Here is an 888-nt window from a genome sequence, read left to right on the forward strand (position 1 = left end):
CACAGATATATTACTTTTTCTAAATAAGCAGATCATTTGGCAGGACTTACTATATGAATATGTGATAGAGTTAATGGTTTGCTCTAAATTATAATACTAGTTTCATTTTTTTTCCTTTTGTGATTTACTAATGTCATGCAACATAATGTCCTCTGGGTGCATGCATGTTAATAGGTGTTTGGGATCGTAGTGTTAATTTTTTAAAATGTGATATAGCATCCCTTGTGTGTTTGTACCAGATTTTATTTGTCCACTCTTCCATGGATGGACGTTTAGGTGGTTTCCATCTTACTGATATTGTGAAGAGTGCTGTAATAAAACCGCTATTCATATATCTTTCTAGGATTCATAACACATGCAGGGATTGCAATGTCATATGGCTCTCTATTCCTAACCATTTGAGAAGCACTGCACTAGTTAGCACTGTGATGGCACCATTTTCAAGTCCCATCAGCAATGGTATGAGTGTGCCAGTCTTTCCTCAGCCTCACTAATGTGTTTTCAATTTTTAAATAATTTTGCTACTAATGCATTGATAATATTTCATTATGTTTTTTATTTGTATTTCTTTAATGGCAAATGATGACATTTAGTCATCACATGCTTGTTGGTTGCCTGAATGTCTGGTGAAATATCTATTCGCTTCTGCCCATTTTTAAATTGTATCATTTGTTTATTTCTTGTTGATATGTCAGTGTTTTCTATAAAATTTAGGGATTAGTAAATGTCTAAGTTTTAGGAGGCCTCAGTCATCAAGATTTTCTTCTGCCATTTGTATTTTCAGTTATGTTTGATATTTTATTTATGCCATGCATTATGAAGAACAATAAATTTGTCTTTGTTTAAATTGCTTATCGTTATGTCTATGTTTGACATTTAGTTTTTGAT

This window comes from Echinops telfairi, unplaced genomic scaffold (genome assembly GCF_000313985.2).
Source record: "Echinops telfairi isolate 266 unplaced genomic scaffold, ASM31398v2 ScPeMD7_7475;HRSCAF=8513, whole genome shotgun sequence".
Lineage (NCBI taxonomy): Eukaryota > Metazoa > Chordata > Mammalia > Afrosoricida > Tenrecidae > Echinops > Echinops telfairi.